General features: G+C 41.1%; 1 long non-coding RNA gene across 2 annotated transcripts; it reads right to left on the bottom strand.

The window, feature by feature from the left end:
- Positions 1 to 327: 327 nt before the first annotated feature.
- LOC104874479 lies at positions 328 to 22,610 on the bottom strand. Of its 2 annotated transcripts, none has more exons than XR_783742.3 (4): positions 22,361 to 22,610; positions 5,205 to 5,331; positions 2,914 to 3,026; positions 328 to 745 (listed from the first exon to the last, which is right to left on the bottom strand). It is a non-coding gene; the product is annotated as an uncharacterized LOC104874479 (long non-coding RNA). The 2 variants fall into 2 exon arrangements; XR_783741.3 differs by lacking the exon at positions 22,361 to 22,610 and adding an exon at positions 22,251 to 22,297.
- Positions 22,611 to 22,633: the final 23 nt, after the last annotated feature.

Below are 22,633 nucleotides of genomic sequence, written 5' to 3'. Positions count from 1 at the left end.
GGTTGTGAAGGCTTGACATGTAGCTTTCTCTACCTCTATCAACATTTGTAACCCTTGATCCTCATATCAGGGACTCATTAATTTTTACAGACATCATTACCAAGGGAGGTTGTCTCAAAACTATCACAGAATGAAAGGAAGTCATCATTTCTGAAAATATACAATTGATCAATTTACAATTAAAACAGCTGTTGTCATATTCATTATCAGTCTCATTTACAATCTCTATACTTTTTACTAATAACATATAAGGAGCATTAACACAAGACATTATATTAGAGGCCCCTATGCCAACAATATTGAAACTAAGGCTAGTAACTTTGACATCTGACTATAAGCATATTTCTCCCAATGCAGCAGCAAGTTTTCAAATGTTGGTTTGAGGAAAACTTAAATCTTCCCACCAAAGTCCAGCAGAAAGGCTAAGACTAGCAGATGAACTCTTTTATGTAGTGTTGGTTAGTGATCAATCGAGAAATGTCCTTTTTTGTCCCAGAGAAACTTCTCAATGTAGCAGTCTCATTTTCTTTATAACATAGAAACATTACTTTATAAATGACCGAGCATATTTGTATCATTCACCAGTACCGGCACTTCACATGAGACAGGATGTGCAAGGAGAGGATCTGCCATATAAGTCCAATGTTCTTGAGGATTGGCATCACATCTTGCAGGAAGTGACATCAGCAGGAGTATGCACATGATGAATCAGCCTTTCCAGTAGCCATCGAGCTCCATCATGTTCCTGTGAGAAAACACAAACATGCCCTCAGCCCCATATTAAAACGGGGTCAGGTCCATACCATTGGCTAGTTAAGGGATCTCTCCATTTTACCAAAGCATATGGAGAACCTTATGGATGCCAAAATCTTTCTGCTGCTGAATGGCCATGCTTCTCAATTTGTAAAAAAATTTAAAATATAGGTAGCATGATTTAAATTCTGGGTAAATACTGACATTTAGAAATGGAAAGAAAGGAGCTAAAGGTGTAGGGAAGGTGGGATGGGTAGGGGAAGAGTAAAAAGGGAAAAGAAAAAAATGTGAGAGAATGAAAAGATGAAAATAAAGCATTTGTAGATGGTGAGGGGAGGAGGGGATGAAGGGAGGGCAGAGGTAAGGGGAAAAAATGAGATTCAAGACTTGTCATGTAGAGGTACAAGATCCCAACAATGAATGTAACTGTACTGTATCCCTAAAATGTACCAATAAACTCAATTAAAGCTGAAAAAAATAAATAAATAAATTCTGGGTAAAGAGGGGTACAATTCCCCCTTTTTTATTTTTTGTAGTTACACCTTTAATAGTGGGGAACAGGGGAGAATACCTGGATCAAAAGGTTATTTTCACAAACAATATGTTGGAAAACCTGCATAATCAAACAACATGAATAAATTTTGTATCCCAGAAAAGTAGCAATAATAATTTTAATAATTATTATAATTATATGAAATCTTATGTCCTGTAATGTAGCTTTGTATCAACAGGATCTTCCTTTTTTTTACAGAAATTATATTTTGAAGATAACCATCATAAACATGTTACAATAACATATTTAGAATTCAGCCTTTTGATGATAACCAATGTAAACATTTTTAACAACATATTTAACAAGGCATATCTTTTATAAGGCTATGAAAATTATTTTGGTGGCTCCCATTAGTGAACAAAGATCAGAATAAATTTTCTAAGCAGCTGCTTCTTTATTTATGAACAGGAGTGTATCCAAACTTAAAGGTTTATATTTAATTATCTTTTAAGTTTTTTATTTGATCCTATAAAGCCAGGTTGTAGAAATCAACAATCTAGTTGTATTTCATGTCATTTTGATCAAAAACATAATCAGACAAACACTTTTGAACACTTAGACAAACATATAAAACAATTTAAACGAGTGCACTCAGATGGTTTTGGACAATTGAATTATAAAATCTTTTAGTTATGACTAGTCAAAACTTTTGCAGATCAAAATTAACAGAGATCTCTTAGGGTTAAAGGAATGAAAGCTCTTCTTGACTGTAAATGTAAACCTTTTATAACAAGCTTGAAACAAGGAAACATAAATAAATCATTTCCACACACCTTCTCTACATACGCAGGCCTTCATGGTCTTGTATATCTTTACCTGTTTTTAACAAGATGAACATACAAAAACCTTTCATGTCAAAAGTATAACTCTTACTTATAGCTTTCCTAATATTTTTTCTGTCTCATTTACTATTAACCTTCTATAACAAACTTCAGCTTAAAGTGTCCTTTTTCTGTTTTCAGATTGTTACATCTTAAAATTTGACTGGCTGCCAATAGAACAGTATTAACCTTGAATTTTTAGAAAAGAGTAAGTTAACCCTATAATCACACTTTAAGAATTTGTAATGCACAAGAAGTGTTACCAAAACTAAATAGTTTTTACTAGCAGCTGACTGTCACAGAGCAGTTTAATCAGCTCCTAGGCTGGGTTGTTTTGAAATCTCTTTATGGGGAATCCAAGGTCAGCTGCAGTCCAACGGACCTCCTGGAAATGACAAAATCAAGGTGAGTGGGGTAGATGAGCTTCTTTTCATCCTGTCAGAAAATTCAAACTAAGCGAGCAGACAAACAAGGAAACAAAGGAGCCAAATAAGATATAGGACCAAGGCTTATGAAAACCAAACCAAAAGTAGAACCAGAGGTCTCACAAGCAGTTTCCTCTAGATTTTGTTTTCCTACCTTACTCCAAGTATCTAAGTTTACAGTGCTTTCTTCAGGGAACCAAGGACAAACCATTTCAACAAATTCTAAAAAATTACACAATTGCTGGTGCCCTACTCTAGCACCACCAACATGCAATAAATCTTTGAGCATATGTACAAAAACCATGCAACTATTGCCAGCTCCCATTTTTAATATTTACAAGAAAAGTTCACCGCTCCTTACCTTTTCATTGAGGCCTCGTTCTCCTCTGTGGTGTCCTTCACTGGATCCCTCGATACTCAGGTTGCTGTTCGGGTGCCACTTGTGGTGGTCCAGCCATCACATCATGAACATGCCTGAGTTGGGGAGTGAGGATTGAGAAAGGAAAGAACACTCAAGCCTAAGCGAGATCAAGAGAAGTCTGATTTATTTCACAGAAACAGCTCCTTTTAAAGGCACCTCAACAGGAAGCACCTGACTCCTACAGATAACGTCAGATCTTTAACAGGAAGCACCTGACTCCTACAGATAACATCAGATCTTCGGCTATCTCTTCAGGTTTCTCCCATGCAGGGTCAAAAACAAGTTTAACACGTGCAGTCCTTAAAAAGGAACAAATGTTAACAAATGCTAATTAGGAACATCCTGACCACACATTGTGTCAATGCCTTGATTATAAAGAAAGAAGTTATCTTTCAAAAAGCCAGTGGGCCATGACTGGATCCCACACATGACAGTGCAATTAAAACACAGAAAAAAGGACTTCAGAGCTGCTCCAGAAAGTGGCAAGAACAGTGGGATGAGTGAAGTGAGAGGAAGGGCTCTGAAGGTGATTCATAGCAACATGCCTTTACTGTAACAACTTTCCCATCATACCTCATGTGCACTGGCACAGGAACGCAGCAGCTGGGATCAGAGTTAGACTACGAGGACATGATCTGGAACACCAGAACACTGGTCACGCACACTGACTAAGAAAATGGTCATTAGGAAAGCAGTTCCTCTGACAATAGCCTCAAAAATAATAAGATAAGGGCAATGTAAATAGGGAACTAAAAGGCTGTATGCGGGAAACTATAAATCATTGATGAGAGAAATTAAAGAAGATGTAAATGTAAAGATATTCCATGGTCATCAACTGGAAAAGTTACTATTATTAAACTGTCCATGCTACCTAAGAAATGTACAAATTCAATCTCTTTCCAAATCCCAATGTTGTGTTAATCTCCAAAATGTGAAAGAAACTTCTACTGTAAGAGCCTGACTGAACCAGAGCGACTCCGTGGTGACCAGCAAATGACCTAGAGACTGTCGCTCCCCTCATCCCTTATAGGATAACTAATGATTAATTGTGTGTTGTTAAGGGTTGTAATTGTTTTGAAGTAGCTGGAAGGCTGGATGGAGACTATAGTGAACACAGAGACTCAACATGGATTGCGCCACTCCTTGCATGCCTGTAGTCTGAATGTTCTGAACATTATAATCTAAGTTGTAAATGGAACAGCGGATGAGCAATCTGCTAATCATTAGTACATGACGGTCAAGTATGTGCCTGATAACCATTAGGTCAGAACAACCGCTTCTTTGCCTTTGTCCTCTTCCCGTAAGTTTTATATGTAAACCCCCCCTTCAGCCCTATATAAAGTGGCCTCTGTTTCTGAGCTAGCCGCCTCTCTGAGCCACTTGGCTTGGGGAGTGCCGTCTGGCCAGACTAATAAAGGTCTATTAGCCAACTTGCCTGGTGTGTTCCTTCCTGGGTGACTCTCGCTATCGGACAAGCTCCTGGAGCCTCGCTGAGCTACTGAGCCCAGCATCGTGAAGGCCTCTTGGCTGTTCACGCTCCAGGAGTAAAGGTGAGACACAAGTCTTACACTACAACTTAATAGCAAATATCCTAATAACTTGATTGAAAAATAGAAAAAGGACACAGCCAACAATTAAATGAAGAAATACTCAACATCGCTAAGCACTAGGAAAAAGCAAGTTGAAACCACAATGACATGCCAGCTCATACTTGTTAGGACGGCTAGTTTTTAAAAAGACAATAAGGGTCGGGGACATAGCTCAGCAGCACAGCACCTGCCTGCAAGTGTGAGGTCCTGAGTTCAATCCCTGGTACAAAAAAAATACAAGTGCTGATGAAGATGTGAAGAAAATGGAAATCTTGAGCAATTTTGGAAAGAACATAAAAAGATGTGTCTGCTATGGAAAAGTCTGGAAATTCCTCAAAAAATTAGAGATAAAATTGCCATAAAATCCAGTAACCCCAGTCCTGAATATTCACCAAAAGAAGTGACATAAAGTCTTTAAGGAGCTAGCTTTCTTCTATCCATGGCAGCCTAGACACAATGGCCAAGATGTGGAAACAGCCTACATGTCCGTTAGTGGATAATGGATTTTAAAAGGTACCTAAAAACATACCTATACAAGGTGTGGCCTAAAATATATTAAATGTTTAAAATTTTAAAAGTTTACTGCAGTAAAAGATAGTGTCATTAATCGCACTCAAAACACCCCACTCTCTCCAAACTTACCTGTCCTTCTCACCACTTTTTGAAGCAGCTCTGGAGTCTACTTCATGAGTGTTTCCAGCTGTGCTGCCGTGGCTGCCTCCAAGTCCTGAGTCAATCCAGAATGTTTCCCTTTCGTGGTGATTTTGACCTTGGGGAAGAGCTAGAGGTCACACGGTGCCAGATCTGGTGAATAGGGTAGATAAGGACGCACTGACAGAAACTGCCTTAAGTGTTTGATCAGGAGAGGAGGGGTGTTCAAAAAGTACAAGAATGTTTGAATTTTTTATTACAGTAAAAGGTAGAATGAAATATTATTCTGCTTTAAAATAAGAAGAAATTCTACAATATGCAATAACAGGGACCGACTTTGAGAACATTATGCTAAGTTAAATAAGCCAGTCACAAAATGACAAATTTTTGTTCTCATCCGTTTTCTCATCCATTCTGAGTCACTGCACTACATGAGATATTGAAATAGTCAAACTCATAGAAGCAGAGAATAGAATAGTGGTTGCCAGGGAATGGAGGGAAAGGAAAACTGAGTTGCTAATTAAAATTTTCATTAAGAAAAATAAATAAATTCTAGAGTTCTATGGCATTGTGTTTATAGATAACGTTGAATTGTACACTTAACTGTTGTGTCCTTCCCACAATTTAAAAAAACAAAACAAAACAGGAAGATTGAAGGAGTTCACAGTATCTTAGTCTACTTCAGCTGCTCTAACAGAACACCATAGAATCAAAATTCTCAGAGTTCTGAGTCTGGGAATTCCAAGATCAAGGAGTTGACACATCCCACATTCTCTGGCTCCTTCCTCACCACACCAACCTCCTGGTGTCTTGGTTACTTTCCTCGTCACTGGGACAAAACACCCAACATCCACAATTTAGAGGCAGAGGGGCTTTTCTGGCTCCCATTTCTGCTGTTCTGGTCCTTGTCTCCAGTGGCATGGTGGAAGGGCCTGGGCAGAGGAATGCTGCTCACATCACGGCAGCCGGGACACAGAGAGGGAAAGGAGGAGCCAGGGAGGGAGACACACAACCAGGGCATGGACCAGCGTGGCTGCCCCTTCTAGCCAGGCTCGTCTCAAACCCCACAGTTAGCCACTGCCGAGATCCAGTCACCTTCCAAAGCTCTGCCCACGAGCACACTGGCCCTTGGGAGCCATCTAGACACAAACCTTGCCGCTGATCACGGTCAGCTTCTCACTGAGAGGGAGCCCAATGGAGCTTGACTTTTGCAAAGCACCAATTTCATTCATCAGGGCTCTACTCTTGTGACCTAAAAGCTTCCCCACCAAATACCATCATGTTGGAGGGTAGGTTTCAAAGTATGAAATGGAGGAGAACATAAATATATAGTCTATAGCAGGATGTAAGATTACAAGGCCAGATTTGGATGAGAACAAAAATTGTTTTAGAAGGGGAGTAACAATAAGTACCACAACTACCAGTCAGCAAAATAGGTCTAGCAAGGGGTCCCAGCCTCCACAGGACGACATGGATGCCATGACATCACCGACACTACTCATGCTGATGAATAATGCCAGAATTGGTGTAAATAATTTCTTGCCATTCTTCACTTACTCTTCTGGCAGTGCTTGGTGATGGAATCTGCAAAATGTCCACTGTCCTTTAGAAGAGGACATTAACAGAGGGGAGCTGTCCTCTATAGCTTCTAAGCTTACAGAGGGGACCACCTACTGCCCCCAAAGGACAAGACAGTCGCGGGGCAGTAGCATGTGTTCAATTTTGGACTGCTGAGCCGGAAGCACCCACACTGTGCTGCCAAGCAGGCAGCTGTGTGTGTGGGTTTGGAGGATGGCCCCGGAGAGGCTCTGGGAAGCAGGTGCCCTGAGTACCAACCCCAAGGGAGGATGCCCATCACTCAGAGAGCAGACAACAGCCTAGAAAAGGAGCCCAGGCATTTCAGCCTGATGCAGCTTGGGCTACACTTTACACCTCCCAGAATCCACTGAGACAAGCCACACACACACACACACACACACACACACACACACACACACACACACACACACACACCCCAGATAGGCTTACTACTTACAGATGCACACGAAGGACAACAGAATCCTAAGACTGATGAGGAGCCAATCCCTCATGGGCCAGGTAATCTACTGCAAGTGGAGAAAGTCTCATCTTTCCATGGAGGGACCCTGAAAGCTCTCCACTCTGGGTTTTATACCCTAGAAGTCATTCCTGGGTCCAGGAAGGGATTTGTGGACTAAAGAGTGGCAGGCAGAGATGAGCTGCTTCAGGCAAGTCTGCCCCATGTTGGGGTGCTGCATTTCCAGGTCATGCCTCCATTACTCTGAGAACTATGGGCAAGAAGAGGGAGGAAAACCCTGATAACCAGCTCTGTTTCCTGACCACCATGAAGAGAGCATCTTGGCTTTCTCGGGCCCTTCAACATGATCTTCCTGCCTTAGCCAGTTGACCAGGGACTGATATCTCTGAATCTGTGAGCCAAATTGAACCTCTCTCCTCTTGTAAATTGTGGTTGTCAGCAATGGACAAGCTACCAGTTAAGCACTTTGTTGAGCCCCTGTTGTGATGACATCAAAGTCTTTTAATTAGAGCTATACTTAAAGCCGGCTTGCACAATCGAGGGAATAAAAGAATATAGGGAATAAGGCAAACTGGAAACAGTTAGGATGTAACTCAAAAATCTTCCCCTCAGTTCTTTTATAATTAGAGAAAGACTGAGATTGGGAGGGAATGGAAGGCTCTAAAATCTCCAGGCTATGGTAGACATAAACCCAACACCCAGAATTTCATACACAGATGCAAATGAAGATGTACCTACGTTATCAGAGAACCACTGAACTGAAAGTAAAGTGAGTTTTATCACAGATTTTCACAGCATGAATACTGTGAAAATCGGCACCTGAAACTTTAATACTTTCATGATTCAAAAACTCAACAAAATGGCATTTATGCCTAAATTTTTCCACTTATTTTTTAAAACATTCTTGGTCCAAAAGAAAGAAGTATAGCCACATAATAGCTGATAAGCTTAAATTCTGTTCTTGTACAATTAATTGGCTAGGAGAATTCATACTTTAAAGGATTATTCTTGTTCAGTCTACGATCCCAGTGTATTCACAATAAACAAAACATTTAAAAACACTAAACCCAGGAAGATGACTTGAACGATGTGGTGCAAGAGATTTACTTTTTCCCTAGCATCCTTTCTTTTGGAGGGTGCTTGTCTTTTATATTAAAATTTCTAGGATATTTGAAGCAGGACTGTGATAACTCCAGCAAAACCAATCAAAATATCTCCCAATCACCACAGGTTCCATTTTTTAGCACTAGGAGGAAGTGAGATGTACTCTTTTTCTGGAAAAAAAGATGTGCAAGATGAAGTAGATCTTTGGAGCCGAACAATAACCATTCTCTTCCCTTTCTGTGGAGACAGAATCCTGAGGACATCATCCTGACCCTAACCTGAAAGCTCTAACTACTCCCATTTAAATTTCCACATATGGAGTTTTTTTTTTAATGTTTTCCACTTAAGCTGGTCTCAGTTGATTTTCCGTTGTTTACACAAAGTCCTGACCTTCCCACAGTACTAGCACGTAATTATTTCATAATCATCCAGCATCAGCAATGCATTATTCAAGGCACTGGACAATATAAAATATATGTTTAGCATCACAATTCCTTCCACGTAGGAACTCACCACTGGAATTAGGTCATGAAAATGGGAGAGAGATTCATTTGCCAGGAAGAAGGTGAGGTAAATAGATAAGAACATTGAACTCTTTGAAATACTTTTGCTCAGCTTTGTCCTTATGCTTTCAGAACTTTTCTAGGTTACATCAAGCCCAAGAAGGTAGAATAATGTCCATCCACAGGAGGCTGACTAAATTGTGTACACTTCAAAAGGTGGAGTACTAATGGCAGTAGAAAAATTAAGCCAGAGCTTTACACAGGCAGCTCAATGACTCTCAAAAACACATTGTTGAATGGCAGAGTAGTTTCAGAGTAGAATAAAACATAACAATGTACCATTAAAAACACACATAAGAATTGAGGAAATGACAAAAGTGATACTCAGAATTCTGATCTCCCTTAGTAGGAAGGAGGGGACCATGAATCGAGAGGGGCATACAGAGCTGCTCAAAGGTGATTAACACTTAGTGCTTTACCTGGGCTGGGTGAGCACTCGTGTAGGTTAGTTTCCTATTCCTATACCTCTCTCTCTGGCCCCTGCCTCCTATCATAAAGACCCGAGGGCTCACACAGTCCAGCATATGACCAAGAACAGCCTCCTTATCTCAGCGTCCTTATTAACCCTATGTGCCAAGTTCCTTCTGCTGTGTGAGTTAAGGGAGTCACAGGTTCCAGGATTTGGGACGTGTAGATCCCGGAGCCAGGATATCTTCCAGTACACCAGCACTCACTTCATGCTGTATGCCTTAGCTGTATTATATATACTCTATATACTCGTGGCAGATAATCAGCCATTCCCCCTTCGGCCTCAGCACCCTCATTAACCAAAAACCCACACTCCTTCACCGGGGGCTACGAGTGTCCATGGTGGGCAGATAGAGGAGCTCCAGAGCTGCTTAACTGCACTCTCTCTCCACAGGTGCTGTCCAGTAAACTCCCTGAGCACCAGTCTACTGCAGAGTGGGTTGCCTGACCTGAGGAGACACTCCTTTACAAATATAGAATATTTCATTCTTTAAACTATAAGACCATTCACCACACTTCTTAAGAAGTAAAATTCATCCACCCCCCAAAAAAGATGAAATAAAAACTAGAAGCCCAAAATACTTGGTTTAAGGAATTAGCAGTGGATTTTGAAAGGATTAGTGTAATCCAACATTTCAAAGCAATTTTCAGTAAGAATTAGCAACTGAATCATTCAGGGAGGTCAGGGTTAGCACTGTCAATCTTGACTTTTGGGTTTAGTTCTGTCTGCTTTTGAACTTCTTTGAGTTGCTGTTTGATTGTCTAGGCCTAAAATCTTATAACGCAGTCACAAGAAATACTATTCATAACAAATAGAAAATCAGAGAAATGAGAATCAAACAACTCGATTTTAGAAAAATGCTGAACCATTTTTCTTTTTAGCTATCAGGTGCTCAAGTGGTTCCCATGCTCTGGAAAAAGGCAAGAAAAGGCATCCAGCATCCCACAGAGGAAAGGGGTCATTCAAAATCTGCATTTGAAAATATTTTCTGCCCTATTGGTAAAACTCTAAACAGATACTGACTTCCATATTCTACATTGTGCAAATTTCTAATACAGGTCAATGAATGATCAGCTGAATATGTCGCATCTACAGCTCCATTTAGGATAGTAATATTAGGGCTGGGGATTTGGCTCAGTGGTTCCGGCACCTGCCTTGCAAGCGCAAGGACCTGAGTTCAATCCCCACTACCAAAAAAGAAAGAAAGAAAGGATAGTAATATTGTATTGTAGTGTGGATGTACACATTTGTATCATGCTGTTTTAGAACAGTATCCCTTGTGTCAGTCATTAGAAACAGTCAATAAAATATTCTGCACTGCTATCATCGATCCCACAAGGGTGAGATTCTGAATGGCATGTGACAGTATTTTCTTAGGCAGATGTTTTCTGCAGTCACCAAGCCATTTGTTTTGGGGCTGACCCTAGCAGCACACACCTGGACTACCATGGGCGTGCAGACTCGGAGAAGGTGCACTGCAGAGTGCACACTCACCCATCAGCAAGTGTGTACAGTGCAAGCAACCTCACACACCATGTTTGACCTGGAACCCAACCTTGGCCTAAACCCCCAACACAACTTCAGAACTCACTAGATGCTCTGAACTAAAAATAACCTATCCAAAGCCTAAAAACCAGCTGAAACCCCAACAAATAAAACTTCCTTTTAAGATCAGAAAAAGCACTACTTCACTCCTGCTCTTTAATTTCTCATGTGCAACCTGGTGCTAGTCCCCAGAGCCATAAAGAAAAACTGACCTTGGAACCAGAGTTGGGCCCAAATCACTTTGCCACATGTTGATTTTATGAACTTGGATGACACCTCACTCTTCCTATTTCAGTTGTCTCATCTGTAAATCCAATTCACCTCATTGAGAAACAGACATAAAATGTGTTGTGAAACTGTTTTAAAACTCCAAAGGGCGACATCATGTGCTTTTGTCCTTGGCGGGGTTGGCATTTGTGCTGGCGGTGATACCCTGATAATGAGAGTCGAAACATTAGAAGAAAAGGGAAAAGGGAAGGCAGGGGTATGCTTTCTGTTCAATCAATGACACTGCTAAGGCAACTACGCCAGACATAATACTAATGTTTGGAAGGATTACCAAGTCTTCGCACCTTCAAGACAACCATCCTACTTAACTAGTGAACTAGCTCTTCTTCTTCAATTTTTAATTCATAAAATTGTCAATCCAATAGGAAACAGTTAATCCCATTCTCAAATACAAACAACAGCAAAATAAAATCATTAAACTGGTGCTCATTTCTGATAGTTACAGAAAAATGCTGGACACAAGCTCATGTCCTCTCTTCTTATTAATGGTCCCACTCAAGGCCATTAGTTAAAGGCATAATAGGATTTTGGAAAAAGGAAGAAAGAAGGGCATACTGGGAATATTATAAATGACACGAGGAAGCGATCAGTAACCTCAATTCCCATGCTAGCTTCTTTATGAATGATTTCACTATGAATAAACCACTTTACCTGGTGAGGTTTCTGCAAGTTACAAAAGCATTCATTATTCATTAGTTTTTTATTCAACAAATATTTCTGATCGTATACTAAACACCAGGTATTAGGCTGGTAAGTAGGTATTCCATTGTAAGCAAACATGGATACAGTCTCTACTCTGAAGAAATTAACACTAAACCCTGCTTCACTGGATTATTACAAGAATCTAATAAATTAATGTACCTGAAAGTATTTTGTTACGATGGATTAAAGGTAGATTCTAAAGAGCCTCCGTGCCCACCACTCTTGTTCAATTGTTAAAGTATTCACAAAAGCATGGGAAACAGCAAAACAAGCCTGTAGCTATCAGTCCTCCAGCCCTAGTCAGGCTGACATTTTCCTATTTGTTTAAACTCATGTCACTATGTCTTTCCAATCTTATTTTTTTCTATTTGTTATCAAATTTTTTTGTAGTGGAAAAACTTGCAGCCTCTGGCCAGGTCAAAAGTGGCCCACATGACTGTCTGAAAACTGTTTTCTCTGCTTCTCCATGGCTTTCTCAGAGTCGAAGTCCCACGGACATTATGATTTGTACAATGTCCATCTGAAGGACTGTCTGACTGCAGAAGTGGTCACAGCGTTGGACAGGGAGCCAAAAGGGCACTGGGCAATTGCTCAGCAGGGCTTGACCACTGTCCAGCTGTATAGGGACCCATGTTGGCCAGGAGAGGTGTGTGATGGGAAAGAACACACTGCATCCACAGCACCCTGGTGTGTAGGCAAGTAGGCCGGAGGGCATCTGCATAAACTCCAGGCGATGCCTACACGCCCCCTCCTGCCAGGTGATGGACTCAGTCCAGATCTAAACCAGTGCGTGGAAAGTTCTCTAGGACACTCAGTGGTAGTACCCAGGAGGCAAGACTTGGCAGATGGGCAGGACCCAATCAAGCAAGAGACACACTGATCACAAGGTTGGTGCAAGTTCCTGAAAACCTCTGAGTGCGCCAGGCATTAACCCTTCAGTTGTTGGATTTTACAGAGGTGGGAAAGAAAGTCCTAAAGAAAGTCTGGAGAGATTACGAGACAGGAGAGAAGAGCTCAATGCTTCTGAGAGGTACTTGTTTTTCTGCAGATGTCCCGAATACCTGCATCGGGCACCCTGCAGCTGCTCTGTGGATCTTTGCCCTGGCAATGGCTTCCCTTGAGGACCTTCCCCAGACGACCCCTCCCTCAGCCTCTCACTCCACGCTTCTGCAGCCCTTCTCACTTAGGCCCATGAGGGTCCCCTCCTCTACCCATGACCACACAGGAAGTCTGACAGTTTGTACATGAGCCATATAAGCAACCTCCCACACCCTCAGCAGTTTCTACCCACGCACTATTCTTCCTTATGCTACACAGCACACGTCCTAATGAAGCCAGTGTCAGATAGCATAATCTTGTCAGTTCATGATTTCTACCTCAAATAGAACATGCTAAGTGGTACACTAGGAGCTGGTAATACCAAAGGCTGCCTGTGCCAAATGCCACCAGCAGCCAGGGCCGATAACACTGAAGGCGGCAGGTGGAGAGAGGCAGGAGTAATTGGGAGTTGCTATCTCTGGTGGCCAAAGAGCTCCTGAAGGTATCTGCTTCATCTGAGCAGCAAGGATGGCCACTAGCAATGAAAGAGCTGACACCCACTGGCACTCAAAGTCTAGGGCTGTTAACCCTAGAAAGAACTGATAGCTGCTGTCACTCAAAGCTGAGGGCTGCTGACACTAAACGAGCTGAGGGTACCAGTATTAAAAGGCCAGTGCATGGGCACTAGAAGAGCCATACCTGGTCAATCCGTGATCTCTCTGCCAATTGATGGAGAAACCTCAGCGGATTGGTTACAGCTTGGGGTCCTGTGCAGAGACCTTCCCCTTGGAGTCCCAAAGGAGAGTGTGGGCCATCGTGCCAGTTGTCAGAAGGCTCAAGGGCAAGTCCATGTCTGATTTCCACCCTACATGTGGCTAAGAACTTGTTACCCTGTGACAATTACATGAGGACACTCAAGGGACTCCAGGTGCCCACCAACCTGCTTGAAAGAATCTGTCTTAACTACAGGAAATGTCACCATTGTGCTATTCCCTACATAGAAAACGTAGCAGGTGCCTTTACCTCTCTCACTGGTGAACAGTGTTTAGGCATTGCTTTTTTTTTTCAGCATCCTGAATATATTACTTCAAGGTTGTCTGAGTTTATTGCTGCTGCTGAGAAGCCTGTTGAGACACGCTTCTTCCCTCCTATATATTTTTTTTCTTTTGGTACCAGGGATTGAACTCGGGATCTTGTGCTTGTGAGGCAGGCAGTGGAACCACTGAGCTAAATCCCTAGCACCTTCTGTTCTTTTTAGGCTCTTCTTTCTGGCTCACTTTTCAATTTTCATATAATGTATCTAGATATGAATATCTTTTATTTCCATTAAAATGTTTTCTGAATCAGAAGATTCATATTTCATCATATACTGATACTTCAGATGTTCTGTCCTTGAATATTTCCCAACCACATCCCTTCTTGCTTCTCCTTCGGAATTATTTTTACACCTACCCATTCTATACCCATCTATTAAGCTCTCCCATGATTTCATCTTTAAGTACTAAATCTTGGGGAACTTCTGTAAGGATTTTTATATTCTGGACAAGGCCCACCTGCCCTGGCTTACATGGCTGGCATCTTGTCCTAGCTCCAACAGGGAGCTCAACAGCAGCTGTCAGCGGCCACACCAGTCCTCCGCCAGTCTCCAGCGTGGCAGCTGGACTCCCAGTCAGTCACAAGCACACAGGATTTAGGACTGCTACATCTTCCTCGTTAACACGCCATCTCATCACAAGGAAATATCCCCCATGACCACGGGTAAGGCTCCCTGTATGGACATCTAATTGACCTGATGTTAGAAAATCAAGCCAGTTCTATGATTCTAGTAAGTGTTCATATGGTGACATCACTTCCATACTTTTAAATCCATGTTTTTTCATTAAGTGACAATCAGGCTGGGGGTGTAGCTCAGGGGTAGAGCATTTGCCTATTATACAGGAGGCCCTGGGTTTGACCCCTCACAATGAAAAAAAAAAAGTGAATCTCTTGTGAACAACACATAACTGGGATTTGCCTTCTCACCCAGTTTGGAAAAAAATCCCTACCTCATTATTGTGCTTATCCCATTTACATTTTAGGTAATTATATGACTGGCTTGAATCTATTGATTTTTCACTTGTGCCATCAGGCCTTTTCTTTTATTATTCTTGTTTAGTGCCTTTTGTATTAATTTATTTAGATCTTTGCTTTCAATATTCCCTTTTATGTGTTGTATTGGCTTAGAACCACAACTATTTGACGTGTGTGTGTGTGTGTGTGTGTGTCCTTTACTGTGTGCCTTTTAGTGGCAGAGGCTTTCAACAGGGGGCAATGTTGGTCCCCAAGGGATATTGGACAATATATGAAGAAATGTTTCACTGTCTCACTGGAAAGGAAGGTGTAACTGGCATCTAGAGGAAAAGCCAGGGATGCTAATAAACATCCTACGATCCTACAGGACAGTACCTCTTGTAAAAGAAGTCAGTGATGAGATTAAGATGCCCTGCTTTAGGCATTAATATATGCAACTTTAATTTACTATAAACTACCTTGAAATTACACTAAACCACTTCTCTACTAAAAGCTCTCACAAATATGTATGTACATCTAACATTTTTTGTCATATATCTTACTTCTACATCTCACGACTCCCACAATACAATGCAATTTTTGCATTGTAAGGTAAATTTTCCCTTTAAACCTTTAAAGAAAAAAATTGTTTTATATTTATCCATAGTAGTGTTCTGTATCTTTTAAATCTGAGTGTCCATCTGGTAATGTTTTCCTGTCTGATGAGCTTTCTTTAGCATGTTTGGTAGTAAGAATCTGTTGCACTAAATTCACTCAGATTGTGTTTATCAGAAAATGTCTTTACTTTGCCTTAACTTTTGAAAGCTATGGTCCCTAGATTCTAGCTGACAGGGTGTTTCTGTTTTTGCATTTAAAGGCTCTAGCCCATAGAAATACTGTTCAATCATACATTGCAGCCTTTCTGATGAAAAGTCAGGCAGCATTTTCTCTGCACGTGTGGTATTGGCACACCAATGTTTTTTCCCAATCTCTCTCTCTAGGTTATTTTGAATTTTCAAGTTCATTAATTCTTTAATTGCACTCTGCAATTTGCTGTTGAGCACAGCTGCTACCATTTTTATTGCTGATCTTGTACTTTTTACAAAAAAAATCTTAGTTCTAATTTGCTTCTTTGATGTTTCTATTTCCTGAAATATTACGAGTTTTTACCTATTACATTTTCTTTTTATGCTTGCATGTTTTTAATACTTCTGTTAAAATTCCTATTTTACATTCAGTTTAATTTTTTGACTATGTTCTCCCTTGAGTCTCACATTTCTGCTTATTTCCAAGCCCTTCAAAAAATTCACTTACAAACATTATGATAAAGATGGATAATTTTTGTTTTGTTTCCTTTTCATTATTCTCTAAGACTGCAAACTCTTTTCTCAGGTATGACCAGGATGATTACTCAAATCATTCCTGTATTCATGTAGAATAGTCAAGCCACTCTCTTACTAAAGCTTATTTACCTGTAATCTAATTACATTGCTCCTCTCTCTTTCACAGGACAAGTTGTATTATGACTTCAGATTTTTTTGTGATATTGACTCATTTTTAGGTTGTTTTTCGTTTTGTTTTTTGAGACAGGGTCTTGCTAGATAGTTCTCACCTTGAACTTGTGGTGATCTTGCCTCAGCCTCCCTCTGAGCTGGGATTATAGGAGGGTACCACTGCACACTACAGTCGGCCTAATATGGACTGAAACCAAGCGCTGTGAGGATATGGAGAGATACCTATTTTATTTTTTCCAGCATGTCTTCCATTACTGTGCTTTCTTAGCAATAATTGGATGTGCCCTGGTATGTGGAGAAGGTGGCTAATTTATTTCCAAGTCTGGAGCTTGTTCTGGCCATTTACTGCTTTATCACACATTACCCCAAACTTAGTAGTTTTACCATTTGAAATGAAGACATTTTAAATGAAATAAAACAATTATATTTGAAGCCAGGCATAGGGGCACCTGCTTGTAACTCCAACTCAGGCGCATGAGGCAGGAGGATCTTGAGTTAGAAGCCAGCCTAGACTACATAACAAGTTCAAGGCCAGCCTGGACTAAAAACAAGCACTTGATTATGCTCAGGGATACATGGAGTAGTCTGGAGGCAACTCAACAGCAAGAAGCAGGAATCATCTGGCAGCAGCTGTGATAGCAAAGCCTGCTGGCTGGTGCTGAGTGTCTTTAGGGTCTGATCAGAACACCGTCGTGCCATCTTGGCATGCAACCAAGTCTGCAAAATCACATGTCCCAGGGGGCTGGGAAAAACTTTTCCACCTTTCTTCTTGCCCCCACCTCGGAATCGTCACACCTCTACTCCCACTAGTCACGAACTGCACCAAAGCATTTGTTCTTTCTGTCTGAGAAATCTCAAAGACATTACTGTCTCCAAACCACTTCTTATGTTAATTTCTTGGCCAGGGCTCCTAGACTCTGAGGTTAATATAAATTGCAGCTCCTCAACTGGAAAGAAAATAGGCTTTTTCTTCTCATCCAGATCATAGTCTTATTAACAAACTTTTTTTGCCTCTGTGCAGTGAGTGGCTATTATTTATTTTTTTCTGTATATCTCATCATTTCCTTAAGGTTGAGTGGAAACCTCCAAAATGTTCTGGCTTTGCAGTTGCTTGATTCCTTTCCTTGTGTGGGTCCCAGGCTTCGTCTCTGTCCCCAGGAGGATAAAACTTGTGCTAGTTCTTACCCATGCTTCTTTGCCCCAGTCTGGCATCAGAACTGAGCCCTGCAGACTGCCTTTCTTTAACTGGCTGCTTCCAGTAAGGTACTATGTACACTTGTTAGGATCTTCCAATAGAGGGTGCTGCAGGGCTATTTTAACTACGGGAGAACTGGCATTTTCCCACTGTTTTGTTAACATGGGAGCCAGTGGATCAGCAAGGAGTCCTGGGGTGCCCACCACAGTGGCCAAAGGCTCTTGCTTCAGTGTTGAGCCCCCTTCAGCCCATAGTGGCGGGGCTGGGGGTGGGAGGACGTCAAAAGAGGCATCTTCCATCATTGCCTAGTGGATAGCACAGTGGCAGGGGGCAGCTTTCTATGGCATCCATGTGCTCAGTTCAAATTGCGCTCCTTAAAAGGCTCTTCCTCTGTATTTCCAAGTTATCCTTGATCACTTTTGTTCAGTTTTAGGGATGGCAGGTGCTCCCTGCAGTAGCCACATCTGCTTGATATTAGTATTTCCTTCTGACATTAACCACCCCTGACCTACTTTGTGATTCCTTTTGTTAAACTGTCCCTGTTGGAGTTGCTGATGTGGCTTCCACTTGGCATGGAGGATATGGAACAAACCTGGCCCATAAGTGCACTCCCTATCCATCCTGTAGCTGTTCCTAGAAGCGTGCTCTTTGTGAATGCAAATGTTAGATATAAAATTATCACTTAGTGTACATCGTGTTAGGTGATACTGCCCAACTAGGAGCTCATCACACACCCAAATCCAGGAGAGAATGTGCTGCTGCAACTGAGCCAAGAGTTCCATGATTTATTATTCAGCAGATGTTTGTGGCTATTTTCTTGGAAAACCACCCATATGGGCCGTTTAACTATTTAGTTATATAAACATAAAAAGACTATCAAGAAATAAATGGATTTGAGAGGGTTTTTTTTTGTTTTGTTTTTTGTTTTTTGTTTTTTGTTTTTTTTTTTTTTTTTTTTTTTTTTTTTTTTTTGCTGTGTTCATTTGTTGTCTGACCTGGAACTCACTATGTAGCCCAGGCTGGTCTCAAACTCACAGAGATCCTCCTGCCTCAGCCTCGCGAGTGCTGGGATTACAGGCGTGCGCCGTCATGCCCGGCTCAAGACAGCAGAAATTTTAAGGAGCTAAAACACTGTGCAATAATGTAAAAAGTTGTTTCTTTTTATTATAGACAAAGCTGGTTCTCTCGGGATTTTTGGAGAAATGTTTTTAAGTGTGCATTTAAGCTGTGATATGCCTGCAAAGTGCTATTTACTCTTGAGGAAACAGCTCTTGTTCAGGTTGTCATTAGGTGTCAAGGAACTGATTAGACAAAGTGCACTTACCTTCTACTTCACAGTGTAAGTAAACACGTACAAAAGTAGTTTTAGGCAATGCTGGGCCAACTTAAACCTGGACTGGATACTGGACTTTCACATGATATAACTTTAGACTGAATAAGCAAGATCAAGGAATGACAAAAATGCTTAAGAGAAAGCTGTTCTACTCAGCTTCCCATGACAGGACAGTGCTCAAAACAGAAGAGTTGTAAGCAAAGAAATGACTCATATTTGGAACTACATAATCCAGAAGACAGGTGGAGGTGTACATTGTATCCAAATGTGTTCCAGAACATCTAACAGAAAAAAAAAATCTCTCCCTTTAATTTTTGAATTAAATACTAGAGAGCAAAGACTTCTGAAGGGAGTGGTGCAGAAGAGAGATCTTGTTACCTGGAAGGTAGGGACAGAGAAGGTCACTCTAGCAAAGTGACACTGAGAGACCATCACTACAGATAATTTAAATAGTCTCTTACTAGTACTTTGAATATTCTGCTTGGTCAAGTTATTACATAAATGAACAAGTTGTGATTAATCAAATACATAAATCTAGGAATACAATTGACTGTGGTATTTACTGATTTTATACCTCTGTCCATATTTCAACATTGGGAAAGTAGTACTGCACCATAATAGAGTAGTAACACAAGCCCCACCATTGGGAGACCTGGGTTTTGTCTATATTATACCTTTCGTCCATTGTATAACTGGGGCAAAGTCCTCTAGAAACTCTTTCTCATCTGTAAAACAGTTCATCTACCTGACAAACATGCCTTCCAATTATGAGGTTTCTTCCTACCAACTCTACTTCACTTGACCAAATGTTTAAAAAATTTCAGGGCTAGGGATTTAGCTCAGTGGTGCTGCCACCTGCCTCACAAGTGCAAGGCCCTGAGTTTGATCTCTGGTACAAAACAAAACCAAAAAATTCAAAGCTACATACGTTATAATTAATCTAAGATTCTTGATATGAAATTTGGTGAAAAAATACATGATGATAAATTCCAACGACCTCTTAAATTAGCTTAGTAATTTATCTATTTCTTTTTGGTTTCTTTGTTTTGTTTTGTTTTGTTGGTTTTTTGAGACAGGGTCTCACTATGTAGTTGAGACTAGAACTCACTATGTAGCCCAGGCTGGTCTCAAACTCACAGTGATCCTCCTGCCTCAGCCTCCTGAGTGCTGGGATTATAGGCATGTGCCACCATGCCCAGCTTATCTAATATATTTCTAAAAGCAAAATGTTAAGTAGACTGCCTCAATTTTTTTTTTTTAATTTTTTGAGACAGGGTCTCACTATGTAGTTGAGGCTGACCTGGAACTCACTTTGTAGACCAGGCTGGTCTCGAACTCACAGCAATCCTCCTGCCTCAGCCTCCCGAGTACTGGTATTACAGGTGTAAGCCACCACGCCCAGCTGCCTCAATTTATTATCTCCCCACATTTATGTATCTGTAGTTGTTACCAAACTTTAATGGAACTGGTTATTGGCTCATCTTTCTGTGGACGATTCAGATTAAAGTGTTTCATAAGCATTAAATGCTCATCAAATTCACAATCTTTAAAGTCATTGTTAATATTTTGATATTTACCATCCATTCTTTATTTTTCCCTAGGAATGTAAGAATTTTTTAAGAATGTATATATTTTGTTTTAAACATGATTTGAAATATATATATATATACACATATAAATTTCTATTGACTTTTTCACAAATTATTTGGAAAATGCTTTTGTCTTTCATAAATATTTCTGATAGCCACGTTAAGAATATACTAGAAAATTTAACCATCCTTCAATTGTTAGGTACTTAGTTTGTTTCTGACTCTTGAAAGATATTTTCAAGTGATTTTTCAGAATGAGTTTCTCTTGCCTGAAGCAGTTTAGGTCAGCACCATTTCACCGTTTGCTGGCAAATACTGAACATTTGTAAACCTTTATTAACTTGACAAGAGAACAATGACTCATCCTTTTTAGGTTCTTTTGCTTATTGATGTCATTTTTTAAAATGTTTTAGTCATTTGTGTTGATTCTAAAGATCATTCATATCCTTAACTAAGAGAACAGATTTACTTTTGAAATTTTTTTTTACTGAGATTAACTTTTCATAAAGGTTATAAGAATGCCCACAGGAAGAAACACCCTATAGAGTGTACAAGTCTACAGCTTATTCAAATCAAACTCTTTATTTATTATCTTGAAAACTGTAGCACAGTATCACAACCCCTACCCTGACACTACACGGCCAAGACACAGGCTGTCCGCCACTGTAAGGATCCCCTGCCCGTGCCACGGCCCTGACAACCACCTACTCTGCTCTCCGTTTCTATAATTCTATCATTTCTAAAATGTTACATAAACAGAATTACACAACATGTAAGCTGGTGAGATGGGCTTTTTCATTCACCATTACCTCCCCTGGATTCAAGGCGTATTTATCAATAGAGTATTTCTCTTTATTGATGGGTAGTACTCCACGGGATAGTTATGTTTCCTCAAACATTTACAGTTAAATACTGTTTCATCTACATTTTTACTTGATTTTAGGGTCTGGAAGGGGGAAAGAAGTAGTCAGTATTTAGAAAATCAATCATTCACCCAGAGCAGAACACTGGGCCAGTATTATTCTATGTACTTCATTACAAAAACGACTCAGACCCAAATGAGATTAGTTACCACCAATGGGAATGCTAAAAGCCTGGTTGGTCTAGATTTCAAGAACCAAGAAAATGAGTAGCAGAAGAACACTTTATTAATAACAATTTCTGGAAATACAACAATTTCACTAGGATTAATGAAAACAGGCTATTTTTTTTTTTTAAAGAATTTGATTAGTTACCGGAGCATCTTAGCCACTGGGCTAGGCATTTACTAAGTCACGCCTTGCATCCGATTTTAAGGCCACCTGCGACACGTCTGGCATGTAAAGCCCCTTGGGGAAGGGGCCGCAGACCAGGGCGCTCTCCGTCCCGTCTCCACAGCGGAAGGACGAGGCCGGCTGCTCTCTTGTCCAATTTTTCTGGATCACATCCCCTCTCCCGAAATTATTTCAAGGTTTTATTTAACCCAAACAAAACTTGGCCAGCGATGCCCCAGTAATAAGTTTCGCCGGTACGCTGGCAGCAGGAGGCTGGGAGCTCCCCGAGGCCATCGGCCCGGACTTTGCCCACGCAACACTAAAAGCCACGCCGCTCACCTTCCTCGCCGCCGCGGGTCAGGGCCCCACGGCAAGCAGCTCACAGGTGAATTAAATACTAGAGAGCAAAGACTTCTGAAGGGAGTGGTGCAGAAGAGAGATCTTGTTACCTTCCTCGCCGCCGCGGGTCAGGGCCCCACGGCAAGCAGCTCACAGAGTTCCCGTACAAAGTCCGAAGACTAAGCCTCGATTACACGACACCTGGTGTGCTCGGAACCACAAGGCCGGAAACTGCAAGGAAAGAAGGAAAACTTCTAGCCCGACCGAAGCCGGACCGCAGCAACACACCCACGAACAAACCCAGCTGGCTACGAGGCCGAAGTTCTTGAATCAGAGGCGGGCGGACGTGACGTAGACCGTTCCCCGGAAGAGGCGGGTGGTAG

Source organism: Fukomys damarensis, unplaced genomic scaffold (genome assembly GCF_012274545.1).
Source record: "Fukomys damarensis isolate Sample0158 unplaced genomic scaffold, DMR_v1.0_HiC HiC_scaffold_25, whole genome shotgun sequence".
Taxonomy (NCBI): Eukaryota; Metazoa; Chordata; class Mammalia; order Rodentia; family Bathyergidae; genus Fukomys; species Fukomys damarensis.
The sequence above is the reverse complement of the archived record's forward strand: the minus strand, read 5'-3'. Positions and strand labels throughout refer to the sequence as shown.